Source organism: Nicotiana sylvestris, chromosome 6 (assembly GCF_000393655.2).
Source record: "Nicotiana sylvestris chromosome 6, ASM39365v2, whole genome shotgun sequence".
Lineage (NCBI taxonomy): Eukaryota > Viridiplantae > Streptophyta > Magnoliopsida > Solanales > Solanaceae > Nicotiana > Nicotiana sylvestris.
Window position 1 is genome coordinate 149,667,950 of NC_091062.1, and position 21,147 is coordinate 149,689,096.

Sequence of the window (21,147 nt, forward strand, 5' to 3'; positions counted from 1 at the left end):
AACGCCGAGCAGCTACCTAGTGAACTCTAAACCGCCTGCTGAAAGCAATCAGCACTCGCTAGCGGGACCCAAGGCTCCTGAATCTGCACATAGGGTGCAGGGAGTAATGTGAGTACGCCAACTCAGTGAGTAATAAAAGTAAAGGCAACTGAGCGATAAGAAAACACGTAAAACATAGCGAAATACTATAGAGAGGCAGCATAAAACCAATATAATGCAATAAAATAATGAAAGCTCGTGAAAACACCTTAGTTTAGTGAAAACCTCTTTAAAACATCTTTTAGAAGTTTAAATGAGTGAATGAAAAGCAGTGAGAAAAGATAGACACATAAAATCAGCCCCTCGGGAAAAGTACCAACAGAATTAGCCCCTCGAGTCTCACAGTCACTCGTATCGGCCCCTCGGGCAATAACATGGAACAACATTAGCTCCTCGGGCTATATCACATATCACACTGGGCACCCGCGCCACTGTGATGTACAGACTCCGGGAGGGGCCCCTTACGGCCCAAGTGCAATATCAAGCCATCTCGTGGCATAATCAAATAAGCTCTCGGTCTCATATCAAGCCACCTTGTGGCATCACAAATCTGCCCTCGGCCTCAATATCATGAATCAGTACAATACCGCTACGGCGCGCAGACCGATCACAAACTAACCTCACAACACAGGCCCTTGGCCCTACTCGGTCAGAAAATAACTAAAAGCCACTCGGGCACAGTAAAATATGATGCTCAGCCCAAAATATCATTTAAGATGTCGAAATAGAGTAAATATAGATGATTTATGAAAACAGTAGAATACAGCATGACTGAGTACAAATATGAAGTCAAAATAGTGAAGAATAGTAGTAAAAATCCCCTAAAGATCCAAAACAGTTGGCACTAGGCCCAAATACGGCATTCAGCCCAAAACATGATGGTAGCAAACAGTTTTCAATCAAATACGTGGTAAAATAGTCACACGGGATGGACTAAGTCACAATCTCCAACAGTGCACGACCCCACGCTCGTCATCTAGAGTGTGCGTCACCTCAAAGTGGCACAACGATGTGAAATCCGGGGTTTCAAACCCTTAGGACAACATTTACAATCATTACTCACTTATATCCGATCCAAACTCTAGCCCGCGATGCCTTTGCCTCTCCAATCGGCCTCCGAATGCTCCAAATCTAACCAAAATCAGTAAATAACCATCACAATATACTAAGGGAACAAAGCCCACTTGAAATAAATCAAATTATAACACGAATCTCGAAATTAACCAAAACTCGACACTCGGGCCCACGTCTCGAAATCCGACAAAATTTACATCAACGGAATCCTTATCACTCCACGAGTTCATTCATATCAAAAGTCCCAAAATCCAACCACAAATGACCCCTCAAACCCTCACTCAAAGGTCTCCAATCTCAAGCCCTAGTTTCTTCAACATTTACCCACAAATTTCCATAAATTCCAAGCCTAGTCAACGAAGTAGCACCATAGGAATGAGTTTTATGTTCAAAAATCTTTCCTCAATGAAGTTCCCTTGAATTCCCTCTTCAAAATCCCCAAAAATCTCCAAAACCGCGTTACAAATGGTGGAGAAAGGTTGAAAATTGCAAAGGAGGGTTTATATACTTTCTGACCCAGGGTTTCCGCACCTGCGGCCCAAATTCTGCTTCTGCAACCACTTCTGCAGTCCAACCCACCGCATCTGCGGTTTTCACTTAAAGGTTCATCTCCGCATCTGCGATCACATTGTCGCACCTGCGCTACTGTAGGTTCGCTCCCTTAGCCGCTTCTATGGTTACAGCTGATCTCCTCTTGGCCGCATCTGCGGCTCCATCTCTGCTTCTGCGAACCTCCACCTGTGGTCCCCTAGCCGCAGGTGCGGTTATGACAGCAGACTTAGCTTTAGTTGAAACTTCCAAATCCTAACTTTCTGCCAACCATGCGAAATCACCCCGAGGCCCCTGGGACCTCAACCAAAAGCACAACCAAGTCCTAAACCACTATCCAAACTTATACCAATCTTCAAACACCTCAAACAACATCGAATCAACCTAAACACCTCAGATTCAAGCCTAAGGTTCCAAAATATTCCAAATTCCGCTTTTGATCAAAAAGTCTATCAAACCACATCCAAATGACCTGAAATTTTGTACACACAACCCAAATGACACAACGAACCTAATGCAACTCCCAAAATTCCATTCTGGCCCCTACATCAAAATCTCGCCTATCAATCGGAAAATGCCAAAATTCCAACTTTGCCAATTTAAGTCTAAATCTACTCCGGAGCTCCAAAACCCATTCCGATCACGCTCCTAAGTCCCAAATCACCTCCCGAAGCTATCTGAACCATCAAAATTCACATCCGAGCCCTATTTCACATAAGTCAACATCCAGTTGACTTTCTCAACTTAAGCTCACTCTAAAGAGACTAAGTGTCTCAAACCTTACCAAAACCTTTCCGAACCCGAGCCAACAAGCCCGATAATACATAATACCGATAAACAAAGTAATAAGAAGCAGAAATGGGGGAGACGGAGTGGTAACTCATGAGACGACTGGCCGAGTCATCACACAATCTGAATCCGATATCCTCAAAGTCAATTCCTGGTCAAACTTATGAACTTTCCAAAATTTCAAATTTCCAACTTTCGCCAATTTGTGCCGAAACTTTCTAGAAATATCCAATTATAAATCCGAGCATACACTCAAGTCCAAAATCACCATTTGGACCAAACGGAACCATCAAAATTTCATTCCATGGTCAAATTCACAAAAGTCAAACTTGGTCAATTCTTCCAACTTAAATCTTCAACAATGAAATTCATTCATCCAATTCGATTTCGAATAACCTGAAAACTAAAATATATGATTCACATAAATCATTACATCATATGGAGATACTCATACCCGTAAACTACCGAGCAAAGTGCAATTACTTAAAATAAACGGTCGAATCGTTGCAAAAATAAGTGTAATTGACTAGTGTAACGATCCGGCTGGTCATTTTTAGAATTTAGGTTCTATTCGGTGGCATAAGGTCTTGAAAAACTTCATATTATGTGCATCAACTTGCGTTCATGGTTAAAATCAATTACCGGATGATTCAGAGTCGAATTGGAAGAAGTATTCTAGTTTTGGAAGCTTAAGCGGTAAGAATTGGACCGGAATTTGACTTTTGAGTAAACAACTACATAATGGGTTTTCTATGATCTCAACAACTTCGTATGGTAATTTTGGACTTAGGCACGCATCCGTATTTGGATTTGGAGGTCCGTAGGATAATTTGAGGCATTTCGGCGAAAGATAGAAAAGTTGAAGTTTGGAAGATGGAGAAGTTTGACCAATAGTTGACTTTTGTGATATCGGGGTCAGAATACAATTTTGAGAGTTGGAACAGCTCTGTTATATCATTTGAAACTTGTCTGCAAAATTTAGCGTCAGTCGGGGTTGGTTTGATAGGTTTCGGCACGAGATTTAGAAGTTGGAAGATTTGAAAGTGCATAAGTTCGATTTATGGTGCGATTCGTAGTTTCGTCGTTGTTTGATGTGATTTGAGATCTCAAGCGGATTTGTTTTAGGGTATGGAACTTTTTTGGTATGCTTGGACGGGGTCCCGGGCCCCCCAGGTGTGTTTCGGACACGTTTCAGATGGTTTCCATGATTGTGAAGAGGTATGAGTTCTGGTGTAATCACACCTGCGGACCTTGGGCGTAGGTGCGATGTCGTAGGTACAAAGGTGGAGATGCAGGTGCAAGAGGAGATCATCTTGGTAGTCTCCGTAGATGTGGAGAAATGGTATGCATATACAACACCGCAGAAGTGGATCCTTGGGCGCAGAAGCGAGAGGGAGCGCATGTGCGGTTGGTCATGCGCTCATGCGTTTGCGCAGAAGCGGCTAATTTTGTCGTAGGTGCGGTCACGCCTGGGCAGAGAGTTTATATTCGAGGATTTTCCATTTTCTCCATATTTTGAGTTTTAGACTTCGGTTCTAGGAGCTTCTTTTTGGGGTTTTCAAGCAAATAGATTGGGTAAGTGTTCTTCACCCAGAATTTAATATATTCCATGAATTTATCATTGTTTTTATCATTTAATTTGTATTTTGAGTTGAGGAAAATGGTGGTTTTTTTAGAAAGTTTTCAAAATGAAATATCATGACTTGAGGGACGAAATGGTATTGGAAATTGATAATTTTTGTATGGTTGAACTCATATCGGAATGGGTGGTCTGGTTTTGTGAACTTTGTTGGGTTTCGAGGTCCGGGCCCATGGGGTCGACTTTTGGACCAATTTTTAGATTTTGATAAAGATTGAGGCTTTATGATCCGGAATAATTTCTTATGAGCTTTATTTGTGCTTTGAAGTTATTTTGGTTAGATTTAAGCTGTCCGGGAATCATCTCACCCGAGAAGTTCATTTTATAGTATCGATTTGTCTTTTTTGAGGTAAGTATCTTGCCTAACCTTGTGTGGGGGATTTATCCTTAGGATTTGAGTCTTCTATGTTGATTTTTGTCCTTGTACGCAAGGTGACGAGTGCGTCCTCGAACTTATTTGTGGAAAATTGGTCTTTTAGTGCTCTTGGGTCCGTATATTCACCGTGTATGAAGTTGTTCTTGATATGTTTGAGTTCCTATTTCCTAGTTTCTCCTCTACATGCTTTAATTAGAATTAATTGCTTTAGGATTCACTTTTATTGCCTATTCTTAACTGAAGATTTTACCTATTCTATTGTCATGCTATCTTTTCAGAACTACATATCTTTAATTAAAATTATTACTATCTCATCCTATAATTGTTTAGTCTTAATTGAAGTTATGATTATCTTCTGCTGCTTATTCTTAATTGAGTTGTTGAACATCATTCGTAATTGCTCAACCTTAAAAGAAGTTTAGATATCCTATATCTTAGTTAACTTGTCTTTATTTGGAATTACTTGACTCGTGTTTGCTTCCTTGCTATTGAGTTGTACATTGTGGGATCGTTGCTACATATTAGTTTTCCTTTTTTGAGTTGTTCTCTTTACGCTTAGCATTCTTTATTGTGGTTATTCCTCATGAACTGGTTCTACCATTTCTTTGTGATTTAAAGTTCTTGAGTTGATTTACTGGCCGTACCTTGTTTTATTGTCAATGTTAATGTTGTACTTATTGTGGTGATGCACGAGGTTTCTACCGTGCAGTTGTTGACATTGTGATGCATGAGGTTTCTGTCATGCGGTTGTTGTTATTCGGTTGCATGAGGTTTATGTTGTGCTATTGTTACTATTGATATTGCACATACGATGTGACAAGGTGGGATATATATATATATATGTGGGTTGTGCATGTGGCGAGACAAGGTGGGAACATTATTATGCATGTGTGGCGAAACAAGACGAGCATTTACTTTACTATTGCACGCGTGGCGAGACAAGGTGGGCTATGTCAGGGATTGAGTTGTGATAATTTGTGATGGCCTGGGGGAATTCTTCTTGTTGATATTTGTGTAGTGGTAATATACCTGTGTGAGCTTTATCTTGTGAAATTTGTGACAAAACATTCTATGTTCTGTCTGTTCTTTTCCTTATGCTTATTTGCTGGTATAGACTATGTTAGGACACTTGCACAAGCATACGTGTAGTTAAGCACCCTTATCGGATAAGAGGTTTTCTTGATATTGTTGAGTATAGAGGCACACCCTTGTTACTTGCCTTCTATGTGAAAATGACTCTATTGGCATGCGAGATGTTAGCACGTTCATGAGGTGGTATGAGGGCACAGGATGCCAAGTGATAGGTTTCAGGCATTGAGACCCGTGAGTTGTGATTCGTTCGAGATTCGGTACCTTGTGGAGTTTGTTGACTAAAACCTGATGTAAAAGCGGTTATAGTTGTTGAGTTATTACTTGTCATTATTGTATTTGTGATTCCGAATTTAGGTTGTATTCCATTCACTCTTCTATGTCATTTTTATGGTATTCCACTGATACTTGTTGTTTCCTTTCTTATTACAATTACTGTATTGTTAGACATATTGCGTAGACTCTGGTAGATATCATATTCTGTTGTTCCTATACTTATAGTTGTTCAGTTTATCAGACCAGTGGGTGTCTAGACTGCTCCTCGTCACTACTCCACCAAGGATAGTCTTGATACATACTGGGCACCACTGTGGTGTGCTCATACTACACTTTTATATATTGTTTTGTATAGATCCAGGTTTTGATTGTTAGTAGCTGTACGGATTGTTGTTGTGGAGACTCGAGGTAAACCTGTCGCCTCGTTCGCAAGCTTCGGAGTCATCTTCCTATTTTGTATTCACACCGTTTTTACTTATTTCCAAACAATTGCATTTAGAAGTTGTAGCTAACTCTTTAGAGCTTATGACTTATACCACCAATTTTGGGAAATTATAAATTTTGTAGAAGTTTCTATTTCAAGACTGTTAAATTTTAATTATTATTGTTGTTATTCAGTACAAGTTAGGCTTACCTAGTCCCTAAGACTAGGTGCCATCACGATACCCAAATGGAGGGAAAGTTGGGTCATGACAAGTTGGTATCAGAGCTCTAGGTTCATAGGTGCTACGAGTCATAAGCAAGTTTAGTAGAGTCTTGGGATCGGTACAGAGACATCTATACTTATCTTCTCGAGGCTACGGAACTATTAGGACAATCTCACTTCTTTCATTCCTATTGTACGAGCTTATTGATCTCGGAGTTTGAACTTTTATCATTCCATTATTGCACAGATGGTGAGGACACGGTCTTCCTCAGATGTCGCTGCTCCCAGAGTAGGTGTCACCAGAGACAGAGGTAGAGGCCGACGAGGAGTACGTGTCGTAGCTAGAGCACCTACCAGAGTAGCAGTTGAGGGGCTGCCAGTAGTTCTAGTTGGGGGGCAGGTACCAGAGGCGCCTGTTGTTACCCCCAGACTTCAGGAGACTTTAGCACGGTTCCCCAGCATGTTTGGTACATTGGCTCAGGCGGGGTTGATTTCGGTTGCACCAGCTACTTCACGGACCAAGGGAGAAATTTAGACTCCCGTCGCCCACACTACAGAGCAGCTAGTTCACGCTGGTCAGGTTCCAGGTGTCATGGCAACACAACCTGTGGTTCCAGTTCAGCCTATGGTCAGGGTAGCGGCATCTGAGGAAGAGCAGCTTAGACTTGCAAGGTTCATGAAATATAAACCCCCTACATTCAGTGGTTTGGCTTCAGAAAGTGCACAGGGTTTTCTGAAGGAGTGCCATCGCATTCTCCGCACTATGGGTATAGTTGAGACGAGTGGGGTTACTTTTACTACGTTCCAACTTAAGGGAGCGACTTATCAGTGGTGGGGGGAATATGAGTTGGATAGCCCGGCCGATACAGTTTCACTTACATGGGTTCAGTTTTCAAAGATGTTCTTGAGAGAGTTTGTACCTCAGTCCTTACGGGATGCATGGCACACAGATATTGAGCAGCTGCACCAGGGCACTATATCAGTATCAGACTATGCCGTTAGGTTTAGTTATTTGGCTAGACATGCACCTGCCTTATTTTCTATAGTTAGGGAGCGAGCCCGTAGGTTCATTGAGGGCTCATGCATGATATTCGGTTCAACATGGATTGGGAGTTTGAGTTGGGTGTTTCATTTCAGCAGGTAGTAGGGATCGCTCATTGGATAGAGGGCATGTGGGATTAGGAGAGAGGATAAGCAAAAATAGGAGTGAGAGGGCAGACAAGATCAGGAGAGAGAGTACACGGAGCCGAGGAGGCCTCGTAGACCGGAGAGATCAACTGGTCCTTATTTTGGAGGCAAGGTACGACATGGTAGAGGTTTTGTGGGCCAGCCAGTCTAGTTTTCACTTCAGGCTTCGCACAGTGTTTCAGGTGCTCATGGGTCTCAAAATACTCATACCGCACAGTTCCCACAGCCACGTCAGCAGCGATGTTTCTTTGAGTGTGGGCATACCGGCCATATGGTGAGAGATTGTCCTAAACTTCGGGCAAATGTGTCACAGCAGGATATTCAGTGAGTAGAGGGCGCCCAAGAGGGGGGAGGCCCGACCCATTGATGTGTTCTCTATAACAGGCTTAAGCCTGATGCATCAGATGATGTCATACATGTATGCTTTTGATTTGTTACAAAAAGGCACTATTCGTATTTTGTTTCTGTTCTGCTTATCGGGGCGAGTTCCCTTATTTGTTGCTTCATTTATGGGCGAGTTTCATGATCATCACCCTGTTTATATGTTTGCCCTATTAGGGAGATTCTATGAGTGGTAGCCTGTGTTTATGGTTGTTTTTATTCATTAATGAGAGTTGTGAGGTTCAGAGTGAGTTCCTGCTTTCCATTATGGTTGGTTTTGATGTGACTCCTGAGTATTCTTGGTTACGAATGTGATTTGATACTCTATCTGGTTGAGAGTTCAGTAAGTGTTGTGATTCTATTAGTAGAACTGAGTTAGTGTATGATTTCAATTGGTATGATGTATATTCGACCTGTGATTTAGAGTTGAGGGCGAGACCCTCGCGATTTCATGTGATTTGATATGTTGAGCTGGGTTGCGTGCCGTGGTGGAGAGTTATACCAGGATGAGATCCTTATGATTTGTTCATGTACTTTTATTTTCCTATTTAATTGATTCGTAGTATGGTACTGATAGAGAGTTGTGCCTGTCGGGCTTGTTTGATATTTCTCATATGTGTTTCTTTTTGCATATTTAGCCATTTCATTATGTGCTTCTTGGGTTTTATCTTGTGGGGTGTATGCCCGGTGATATTAGTTTTGACTTGTTGATTTGGGTGTATAGTTATGAGGTATTCGTGTTCCTTGCATCGTCGTCTGTGTTATTGAGGTTTGAAACAGAGTTCTAACAGATATGAGGCTAATTATCGGTGCTGGGTTTGATTTTGGGTAGCTATTATGCTCATAAGTGTTATTATGGGCCTATGTATGGTGTGTTATGTTGTGTGGTCGTCCTTGTATGGTGTGTTATGTTGTGTGCTCATAAGGCATAATATCTGGTTGAGACTGATATAAGATATGGATTTAGAATCGAGTCTTTTGGAAATGAACGAAAGGTGAGAATTTTGACTCAAAGACTTTTGGGTATTGGTGGATAAGGTAAATTACAATTGGGATGGTGTTGTCAGGCTTATGTGGATTGGTGTTGACATGGGGTCACCCGCAGTGTATGTTGGATGTGTACATTCAGGGATTTGAAGGGTTCAAGGTGATTCTTGGCACGTTCGAGGACGAACGTTTGTTTAAGAGGAAGAGAATGTGACGACCTGACTGGTCTTTTTGAGAATTTAAGTTCTGTTCAGCGGCATAAGGTCTTGAACAACTTCATATTATATGTATCAACTTGCGTTCGTGGAAATTAGTTACCAGATGATTCAGAGTCGAATAAGAAGAAGGATTCTAGTTTTGGAAGCTTAAGATGCGAGAATTTGACCGGAATTTGATTTTTGAGTAAACGACTCCAGAATAGGTTTTGGATGATCGCAACAGCTTCGTATGGTGATTTTGGACTTAGGCGCGCGTCCGGATTTGGATTTGGAGGTTCGTAGAGTAATTTGAGGTATTTCGGCGAATGTTGGAAAAGTTGAAGTTTGGAAGATGGAGAAGTTTGACCATTAGTTGACTTTTGTGATATCGGGGTTGGAATCCGATTTCGGGAGATGGAACAGCTCTGTTATGTCATTTGGGACTTGTCTGAAAAATTTGGTGTCATTCTGGGTTGGTTTGATAGGTGTTGGCACGAGATTTAGAAGTTGGAAACTTTGAAAGTTCATAAGTTTGATTCATGGTGCGATTCGTAGTTTCTTCGTTGTTTGATGTGATTTGAGACCTCGAAGGGTCCTTGTTAGGGTATGGAACTTGTTGAATTTCTTGGACGGGGTCTCGGGGGCCCCGGGTGTGTTTTGGACAATTTTCAGATGGTTTCCAGGATTGTGAAGAGGTCTAAGTTATGCTGTAATCGCACCTTGGGCGCAAGTGCGATGGTCGCAGGTGCGAAGGTGGAGATGCAGGTGCCAGAAGAGCTGGTCTTTGGAGTCTCTGCAGATGCAGAGAAATGGTATGCATATGCGGCACCACAGAAGCAGATCCTTGGGCGCAGAAGCGAGAGGGAGCGCAGGTGCAGTTGGTCATGCGCACCTGCGGTTGCGCAGAAACGGCTAATTTTGTCACAGGTGCGGTCACGCCTGGGCAGAGAGTTTATATTCGAGGGTTTGCCATTTTCTCCATATTTTGAGTTTTAGACTTCGATTTTGGGAACTTCTTTTTGGGGTTTTCAAGCAAATCGATTGGGTAAGTGTTCTTCACCTAGAATTTAATATATTCCATGAATTTATCTTTGTTTTTATCATTTAACTTTTGTTTTGAGTTGAGAAAAATGGTAGTTTTTGTAGAAAGTTTTCAAAATAAAAAAATCATGATTTGAGGAAAGAAATCGTATTGGAAATTGATAATTTTGTATGGTTGAACTCATATCGGAATGTGTGGTCGGATTTTGTGAAATTTGTCAGGTTTCGAGGTGCGGGCCTGGGGGTTCGACTTTCGGACCAATTTTTAGATTTTGATAAAGATTGAGGATTTATGATCCAGAATATTTTCTTATGAGTTTTATTTGTGCTTTGAAGTTATTTTGGTTAGATTTGAGTCGCCCGAAGGTCATCTCACCCGAGAAGTTCATTTTAGAGTATCGATTTGTCTTCTTTGAGGTAAGTATCTTGCCTAATCTTGTGTGGGGGATTTTTCCTTAGGATTTGAGTCTTCTAAGTTGATTGTTGTCCGTGTACGCAAGGTGACGAGTGCGTCCTCGGACTTCTTTGTGGAAAATTGGCCTTTTAGGGTTCTTGGGTTCTTATATTCATTGTGTATGAAGTTGTTCTTGATATGCTATTTACTAGTTTCACCTATACATGCTTTAATTAGAATTAATTGCTTTAGGATTTACTCTTATTGCCTATTTGACTCTTATTTGACTTAACTGAAGAATTTACCTCTTCTATCGTCATGCTATCTTTTCATAACTTGCATATCTTTAATTTAAATTATTACTATCTCATCCTATAATTGTTTAGTCTTAATTGAAGTTATGATTATCTTCTGCTACTTATCCTTAATTGAATTGTTGAATATCCTTCGTAATTGCTCAACCTTAAAAGAAGTTTAGATATACTATATCTTAGTTGACTTGTCTTTATTTGGAATTATTTGACTCGTGTTAGCTTCCTTGCTGTTGAGTTGTACATTGTGGGATCATTGCTACATATTAGTTTTCCCTTGTTGAGCTATTCTCTTTACGCCTAGCATTCTTTACTGTGGTTATTCCTCGTGAACTGGTTCTACCGTTTCTTTGTGATTTAAAGGTCTTGAGTTGATTTACTTGTCGTACCTTGTATTATTGTCAATGTTTCTATTGTACTTGTTGTGGTGCTGCACGAGGTTTCCGCCGTGCGGTTGTTGATATTGTGATGCACGAGGTTTCTAGACTGCTCCCGTCACTACTCCACTAATCCACCGAGGTTTCTAGACTGCTTCTTAAATGGGTGTCTAGACTGCTTCTTGAGTGGGTGTCTAGAATGCTCCTTATCACTACTCCACCGAGGTTAGTCTTGATACTTACTGGGCACCACTGTGGTGTGCTCATACTACACTTCTGTATATTCTTTTGTACCGATCCAGGTTTTGATTGTTAGTAGCTGTGCAGATTGTTGCTGTGGAGAGTCGAGGTAAACCTGCCACCGCGTTCGTAGGCTTCGGAGTCACCTTTCTATTTTGTATTCACATTGTTTTTACTTATTTCCAAACAGTTGCATTTAGAAGTTGTAGCAAACTCTGTAGAGCTTATGACTTGTACCACTGGTTTTGGGAAATTGTAAATTTTGTAGAGGTTTCTATTTCGATACTGTTAAATTTTAATTATTATTGTTGTTATTCAGTACAAATTAAAGCTTACCTAGTCCCTAAGACTAGGTGCCATCACGATACCCAAATGGAGGGAAAATTGGGTAGTGACAACTAGGCAGGTGCAAGATAATTGACTCAGGATCGAATTCTTGAGTTAGTTCACTCTATAATACTGTTGATTCTCACGAATTCAACATATCATTATATTACACTTGAAGTTAATGTTCCTCTTTCGATTAAACATTAATTTCATAATAATCCGATTGAAGTACGGTTAACAATTGCAACGAATAAAATGATGGTTATGGTCTAAAAGGTAACTTCTCACGAATATTTCCCTAATTAGTTCGATTAACAATTCAAGAGGCTCTTTTGATTGCCTATTTGAATCACAAATCTAAACTAGAGCATAAGATGTAAAAAAAATTCAATATCAAGATCCTCCTTCGATTAAGCAAAATAAGAAATAACTTCACAATACGAATTAAAACTCCATCAATTAATTCTAACAATCATCAAGAATCGAATCCCTAATCAAGTTATCAAAGCACCGTATCTGTCAACACCCAAATGGAAATTACTCTATAGCAATGTAAAAAGTCATCTCAATAAGGCTTAAAAACATTTAAAACATCAATGTTAATGATTAAGTACAAACTCCCGTATTGCACCGATTGTTGGTTGAAATCTTGATAAATTATTGTACCTTCTTGTCTTAGTTGCTTCTCCAATTTTTCATAGGTCAAAAGTCCTCTAAAAATTATATTTTTGATGTATTTATACTCTGTAGGAACGATCCCCGATGAAACTACTCTTCCATGCCAAAACAGGAAATAACTCTAAGAAAATTGTATAGGTGCGCCGCGCCCCACCATGAGGCACGCTTGTGAGGATTTTTAGAGAGCTAAATTGTGACAGGCAACCACATTTACATAGCTGCGTCACGCCATGCGGTGCCCATGTGGTGCGGCAGTGTTGTTTCCTAAGAGTAAATATTTTCGTCCACTTTCTGATATCCGAACTTGGTCCTAGACTCCCTAACGTGACCAAGACTTAATTTCTTGGGCTTCTACTCAGACTTCAAAGCTCCAACTTGTTCGATTTAGCTCAAAATTAACTATTTAACTCGGAATCACTTCCTGCAAGGTATAAAACACATAATAAGTGTAATTCACTATTATTTAAGCTCAAACATACGTAAAATGCAGTAATTAGAGTGCAATACTACAACTAAAATACAGGTTTCTAGCCTACCATCAACACCCACACTTAGACCAGTGCTCGTCCTCAAGCAATCAACTACAGTTCACATAGGGACGACCTTTTCATCAAACAACATCCCTAACACATCATGCCAATAATTTTTAAAGCAGACTAAGTACCCTATCATAACATCCTAACCTCAAAATTGGACACTAAAGCACCCTGCATTTTTTTTCACAACCTGCTAACTTACTCTAACACAGAGGTCAACGTCATTGCCTATCCTTTGCAAGTCATGTGCCCTCACACCAAAATATAGAGTAGTTCTACACAAAATTAAGTTTACGAACAAATAGTACTCAAGATAGACAGAATTTACTCACTCTCAGAATCAAAATTCATGAGCCACAGAAGATGTACCATAGGCTTGCCCGTAGAGTAATACAATACTAATTGAGCTCATTTAGTCAAAGATCAAGTAGGACTTAATTGTTTTTGCAATGTAGGCTGCGGGACGGGTATGATACAATTTGGATAATAGTGGCTACACCTCACTGAGCACTTTAATACATACAATTACACAAATTCAAAACTCACACTTATGTTGAACCAAACCCCAACCGTCACATTATACTAACCCCAAGCTTCCAATTTTTTTAAGCACAGACAAAGCAAGATTTACCACTAGCAAGGAATAACTTTCTTTATAATATATACAAACACCAACTTTTTTTTTTCTTTTTTCTAGATTCTGATTTTCTCATCTTTTTTTCAATTCCCTACCAGTGGCTCTCTTAATGTTTTTCGAACCGTGTACCTTTCTCATTTTCTAAAGTTCCCCTCAAAACCCCAACCATACCTCAACTTAGCTTTTAACAAGATTATAAATATATCAAGTGTTCGAGAGAGGTAAACGGTTCAAACAGATAGTCAATTCAAGCAAAGGGGTCAGGCTTGTAATATGGTTGCCAAAGAAAATAGGAACACAGGCTCAATGGGTCTAACTAAGATGACATTTAATTAGATGGGTGAAAAGCATATATCTGGCTCAACAAAGAAATACCTATATCACTTCCTAGACTGAACAAGACTGTTATTTCGCTTTGCAAACATACGGGGCAAGTTCTAGACATCAACTAACATGCACAGAATATCAACACAAACCTCACTCATACTTTGACACATAATTCACTTAGGATCGGATCTATCCTGAATCTCTAGTCAAAGTAGTTAAGCAAAGTCACAATCACACAATTTATGGTACTTATCCGTGAGTCCAGAACTGATCCTAGGTGTCACAACTAAGGCACTCACAACTCTCAAGGCATATGTAGTCAAGGAAAATTTCTTCAAATTAGTGCTATGACTCAAGATTCTATATTGCCTTTAAAAAAACTAACTACACCCGATTCAAGTAAAACCTTTGGAGAAGAATTGTGGCACAAAGAAAAAAGAAGGGGGGAATTATTACACTACCTAAGAAAGTAAAATATAAAAAAATAAAAGGCATATTTTTATATTTTCAATTTTTTTGTTTTTTTGTATTTTTCTCATTCGTCTTCAAATCTCTCAAGAAGCCAGTCGACGAAATCCATCGGCGGGAAGAGTCAAAACTAAATAATTATGATTATATAAGCCGATAGAATTTAGAGTTATAATTACATACCACATTGTCTAAGAAAGCAAGAAACAAATCAAACAAAGCCAATGGGCAAATAAAAAACAAACAACTACAAACAAATAGGAGCACTCTACCCCACACTTAAGAAATTGCATTGTCTCCGATGAAAAATAATAGAAACAAAAGTGAAAAGGTAACTCCATGAGGCCTCTCAGCACCCTCAAAGGGGCACATCTACTCCTTATAGAGGGAACAAAGTTTACATCCTCATCCGGTGGAATCTGTGCTCCCTCTGCCAAGCCCAACCACTACTGAGTGACCGCTGAGAGGGGGTAGTCCTCTTGTAGCTCTGCCAAGTCAGTCTCCCCCCGAGCAGCGCGAAGGCGTATATTAGATAATAGCAGTTGTAGTGTCTCCTCGACATGAAGCAATCTCTAATCCACATGAATAACAATAAAAGGGGGGTCTTTTAAAACAGTGACATCAAAGGCCTTAGGAGGCCGTAGCACCGGAATCGTTCGATCAAAATAGAACTCCTCCTCCACATGGTGCGTCCGCATAAGTCGAGTGATCATGCTCAAGAAACACAGGCGGCGGGCCCCAAGTGGTCATACTCGAGCTATGTGCTCAAGCATAATCTTGCAGAGATCGAACTTCATCCGAGTCAAGATGGCATAAATGAGACATACCTTCAACCTGGAAACATTAGTGTTGTTCTGGGTAGGCATAATCTTTGCATTAATCAACCGGAGAAGAACCCTGGCAGGACGTTAGAATTTGCTTTTCTTCATGTCTTTGTGAAACTCATTAGCATCCTGCATCCACGCAGTAAGAAAATCAACTCCACACAGCTGGTGCCTAATATCACAATAGTTGGGCCGACGCAACGGCCTCTGAAACAACTTATGAGAGTGCTCCGTGAACCCCATGATTTGATTAATCACCCGTGAGGCAAAAGAGATCATCTTGCCTCTCACCTGCACCTCATACACCTCATCCAAACTGGCCTCAGGCTGCCAATTGGGATAGAACTCCTTTACTACGTTCACGTTCACCAACTCACCAAGACGTAACAAACTTTCAAAGACAAGTATCTGATGTTGTTGTATATCCCCGATTACTTAATGGCTAGCTTGCCATAATCTATACTAACTTCCGAGTCAGGGCTCACCGCTGGAACAAAGGTCCTATACCAATTTCTAGCATGAGCTGGCATAGCCCAAATGCCATACTTACAGCCCGGGACCACGTCTATATCTGGATCAATGCACTGCATTTCCTCCTCCACCGGGGCGGGGGGAGGTGTCTGCCTACCTCCTCTACGACTACTAGAGGCTACCTTGAAAGAACCTGTGTTAGCACATTTGCTAGGACGGCGAGACATTTTACCTAAACAACATGAGTAGAATTGGCCGCAACACTTAAAACGAAAAGCAAGACCAAACGGGGTAACCATCCCACACTTATGTTATTGGCATGTTCACAAGTACAATGTATATTGGGGACTCAGACTACCCCCATTGAAAGCATGCCACAATTAATCAACAACCCACCCAACCATCAACGTTACGTTATAACAACATAACCACAGACTATGCTAGTGTAAAATACAAAACCAAGAAGCTATACTACTAAATAAGAAAAGAAAAATAAGAAGTTATACTAATTTACTACTAACAAAATTAAGAAGTTATAATACAATACTACACAAGTACTTAGTAACACTTTACTTGTAACTAGAAACTAGAAACTAGAAACACATCAGCATGGGGTGGTCAATCGATTAGCACTCGGGGATAACACTTTAAAGTTTCACAGCATAAGTACATGACCTCCTAGCCCACACTTATCATCAAGCATCACATTATCTCATAACAATTATCCTCTAATTAAGCAACAACTTCACTTTCTATGTCATTGAGGCATTTTACCAAACACATGGTAGTCACCAAATTTAACTTATAATTTCAACTTTAATTGGTCTAAAATCACTACACAAACACACAAATCAACCACCCAACAAAAACTAAAACACCACCACATTGTAACAATAGCACAAAGTGCTCCAATTTTGCATAAAATACCCTCCAATTTTCGGCCCTATAGGCACCCCCACCAAGATTCATCACAAAATAATTTCAACACCATCAAGACACACCAAAAATCATCCACAAGCATAATAACAACGAAAATCCCACAACTTTAACCATAGATTCGGCTATAATAAGCAAAGTAACTAAAAATTTATAAAACGACAAATCCCTAGGGTTAGGTTGAACTAGACTAAATGTTTACCGTGAAAATAATAATAATTAAATTTGATTTAGTGGTTCTAAAAATACGTGATCTATTTTTATGCTAGTTGTTAGGCAGTTGATGCTATGTGAAAGACTTAAAAATGAGATATTAATCGAACCGAAGCGCTGTCGACGGGGCCTCGAGCTCGCCTATTTGAGGGACTCGGGGTCGAATCTGATGCTCGGCTGTGAGCTATCGATGGTTGTCGATGGGGAATAACAGTTACAAATAAATCAAAGACAGCTCTTTAAGGCCAATAGTAAGTAATAAATGATGAACGATGGATAGAACCACAATAAATATGAGAAATAAATGAGATAATGAGATCAAGAGAAAGTATTAGAGAGCAAAAAGAATGTTCTAGTATAATTAGTATGGATCCACAAACGGATACAAAATGACAAGAATCCCAATATAGTACAAGTACATTAATTACAAAGATATGGAGATGGGACATTTAGCTAACACTACGATGCGGGCTCAGACTAGCCTGGCAGATTTTGTTGGCTCTAGCTTCATGCCTTCGGAACTCCCCACTTCTTTTCCATTACCATGGTCTTATACAGTCTCGAGGTCGAGCGTCGATGGCCCTCGAGAGATGAAACTCGACCGTGACTTCGAGCCTTCGAGACATTATAACGATGGAAAATTGAACCCTCTTATTTTACCGTATACAGATAGTCCCCGTGTTTCTTAGAGTAGAACGACAAGAAATGACCTTGACAACCATCTTTCCGAATTTCCTGTGATAATACTATACTGATGATGTCATACTCATGACATAGGCTTTTGTGGCAACCGAGGCATCCCGTTGACTTGTCTTTTCAGTGTCTTTCAATGCACAGTTGACCCTCGTCCTTCTAAGCGATAATATCGCCGCCGATTCAGTTCTCAAAATGCATTAATTGTGCCTGCCAATACGTCTTTCAAGGACATTAATGGCGCCATCGGTTGCATTTTTCAAAAGAGTATTGATTGTGCCCGCCAATTATTATGCCCCTTCTCTATAAATGGGAGGCTTTCTAGAACCAGTTTCTTATTCAAGTGTTATTCAATCAGTCTTTCTCCCATTTCTTCTCTCCATCCTCATCCACTGTCATTTCCCATGTTTGAGGCCCGTGGCCTCAAAGTTGCCTGGTGGCATTCTCATCAGTTATACCCTGGCCTTTTCCCAGGCCCCTCCTTATCGAGCGAGATTATACCAACTTCTTGTTGTTGTTATTGTTGTTACTACTGTCTCCATTGGCTCGAGACGAGGAGATAGAGAGGCATATCTCTTACATCTTGGGAAGGTATTTGTACTATACACCACTGCTCACGAGGGTGTTCGGACTATACACCGCTGCTCACCTTCCTACCCTGGCCTGGTGTGGCACTTCATCCCGTTTGCTTTTCGTGGGGTGAAGTGGTACCTCTGGTTGGTATCTTGTACGACACAATATCCCAAGAAGTGGACTCAAAGTATCCATGCAAGTGAGGCCGACGCCCACCAAGTCTTCTACCCGGCCGTGATCTTTCGGGCTTGGTGAAAGCCTTTGCGCCTTCGCGGGCTATGGCATTTGTTCATCCCTCTCTGCCTCTTCGCTTTCCTATTCTTCATCTTCTACCTTGGAGATACCATTCTAGAGGGCCGAGATGAGACCCCCTGAGGTGGTGGTGGTAGAAGACACTAACGCCGAGGATGCATACCCGAGGGATGGCGCTCGAAGATACTGCCGCCAAGGACGAACCCTTGAGAATAGATTAGACTTTTCTACCATATGTACCTTTTTGCTTCCTTGTTTCTGTGTAAGGACCCCTCGTGGGCTTTTGTAATCATAGGTAAGGACCCCTTGTGGGATTTTGTAATTGAATGTTTATGAATGAAAAAATGCTTCTTTAATTTTGTCTCTGATGTATACTATTTTTCCCTTTATCTGTGCTTGTGTAGATTCTGAGTGCATGACTCCATCGGTTGGTGCAAATATTAAGCACAGGTGTGAGTATTTTTTCTGTCCTTTGACCGATTAACACGGATCCCCTTGGAACCCTTTGTTGTTCCTTGGATCGAGCCCGAGTTGAACTGATAACCTCGAGTCGTCGGGACCCTGACTTCGAGTTAAATAAGAGTAGGGTTTCGAACCCCTAAATTAAGACTTAGCCTTTAGACCCTGTGATAATCTTCTAGGAGGGATTCGCTCGGAAGCTCGAGAATGGAGACTGCCTTTAGGATTTCGAGAGCAGTCCCCAAGTGGGGGTTTGCTCAAACTCGGGCCGTCTGGAAACTTGTCTTGAACTTGGAGTAGATAACCGTAAGGCATTGTAGATAGATCCCGGATGAGGGACTACCCGGGTTTAGATGGTACCCCGAGGTCAAGCCCACATGAGTGGAGTTTTAAGTGCCTATTTTCTCCCTGAGAGGAGCCTTCAAAATCGGGTACCATCTTGAGTGTTGTAATGACATCGATGGCCCCTTGGAAAGATCCCCGAGATTGGGTACAATCTCGGGACTAGCGATGATGCCAAAGGTTTCCTATACCCTAACTTCTTTTTGATGGAGATCCTCGAGATCGGGTACCATCTCAGGACTTGTAGTGATATTAATGGTTCCTTGGAGCCTTTCTTCTTTTTGGTGGAAGTCCTTGAGATCGGGTACCATATCGCGATTGGCGATGATGTGAATGGCTTTCTGGAGCCTAACTTCTTTTTGATGGAGATCCTCGAGATCGGGTACCATCTTGGAATTTGTTTGGTGCGGGGGCCTCCAACCCCAAAACATCATACGACGTTCGTCAAATGGACGACACGGTTGCAAAGTGACCTAGGCGATCCCACTGGCACATCTTCACAAAGAGATTTCGGCCAGCATTTTAATCGGCCTTTGAGGCAGGAGGATCATCGCCGTTTTTTCCATATATATGGTCGCTTCCGCCCTTTTGGAAAATCCACCATTCTTAGAAGTTACCCTTTTTTCCTGCTTTAGGCCTTTCTTCATTTCAGTATTGATGCTCTGGTATGAATTCCTGCTTTAGCTCTCCAATTTTATTGTAGTCATGACCGTTACATCAGGATCCGTTCGGCAGGGAGGAGAGAGTTCCATCTCCGGTTCTCCCAATGTTGGCTTGGGGCATTTTGCTTCGAGAGGGGACTTTTCATCAGAAAAGTACCTCGATGCTCAGGACCAACGGGAGCATACCTTGAAGTTTACTTCTTTGATAGGAGAGGGACACCTTGAGTCGGTGAGGAAAGACTGTGGATGGGGGAAAAGTTAGTATTGCAGGCACCTTACTCGGATGAGAGTATTACAGACTATGCCGAGTGGTTTCTGAATGTGTTCAAGTATCCTTTCATTCTGGGCCCCGTTGATGGGGTTGTGCTCGACTTCTGTCGAAAATACCAGGTTACCTTGGCATAGATTCACCCGTTATTTTGGCGGATAGTGTTGATGATGAGGTTCTTTGTGGAGAAGGCATGGCTTGAATTTACGCTTAGCCATCTTATCAGGATGTACCAGCCTTTTTATCATCTAGGCCTGCTAACCTTACGATGCCGGTTAACCACACCTTTTATCATTAATGACTAAGTAGACGGAGATGGAGAGTGGATGAGTCGGTTCTTCCGAGTACGGACCATTGATATTATCCCTGTGGAGTTTATGACATTCTCTGAGGAATGGAATTATACACGTAAGTGGTACACTCGTGCCTTCTTAGTTTTGTTTATGGCAAAGGTTGGCTTCGTAAATGCACTTTCTTTTCTTTTTCTGTAGCAACCTCATGGATGCCGGGCGAGGTTCCGACCTGCCAGATTGGGTTCGAAAGTTGAAGATCTACTCGTCTTACAATGAGCGTAAGTGGCGAGCTTTATCTAAAGATAGGTAGGAGGCGAAACACCACGGTACGTGATATGTGATTCGCTCCCCCTTTTTTTCCTCTCGGAAGGGCGCTTTTTCTTTATGCATACTAACTTTGTCATCGCAGGAGTTGGGAAGTCCCTCAAAGAAAAACTGTACCCTTTAGGAGAGGGAGAAAGATTGCTAGCTTTCGGGCCAAAGAATGATATCAATAAGCAAGAGATACCTTTGCAGGGCGGCAGTGCTCAAAACAAGGCAAACCTGGACCCGAGTCCCAAAGTGGAAGTATTGACCGAACCTGCCACACTTGTGA